Source organism: Solanum pennellii, chromosome 11 (genome assembly GCF_001406875.1).
Source record: "Solanum pennellii chromosome 11, SPENNV200".
In the NCBI taxonomy this organism is placed as follows: domain Eukaryota; kingdom Viridiplantae; phylum Streptophyta; class Magnoliopsida; order Solanales; family Solanaceae; genus Solanum; species Solanum pennellii.
The window spans coordinates 12,905,337-12,905,912 of record NC_028647.1 but is presented as its reverse complement, the minus strand read 5'-3'; positions in this window follow the sequence as shown (position 1 = coordinate 12,905,912).

The following is a 576-nucleotide window of genomic DNA, read 5'->3' as shown; positions in this document are numbered from 1 at the left end:
GACACCAGGATAGTAGTAGTGGAGCGGAGTGTCACGTGCCGACACAAGAGGAATAAAGATAACAAATCTTGAATTATGTTAATATACTCAATCTAAAGATCATGTTTCCCAAAAGAGTATGTGGAGGCTTGGGTCCTCATAGATGTGGTTGGTGATGTTATAGATGATTTTTATACTTGTTGCTTTCACCTGTTAAGAATATTAGTTGATTTTATGATATTATCTGATATATACTGTTTTCTATTTTAAGTTGGCCCATGATACCTACTCAGTACTTGTGCCTTGTACTGACCCCTTTTTGTAATTGTTTTTCTTTGTTATTTGTGGAGTGCAGCAAACGTACCGTCGTCTTCAACTCAACCGCAACTCTAGCCAGTCTTCATCAAGCCAGATTTCAGGGTGAGCTATTGCTTCTAGCTTGGACTGGATCTTCCTCTTCATGTCTTGATGCCTTGAGATTCCGGCATGGACTAGCTTTTTACTTATTTTAGCTTCTTAGATATTCGTACATTAGTAATTTGAGGATAGATGTTCTTGTGGTGATGACTTCCAGGTTTTGGGAATAATAAGTATTGA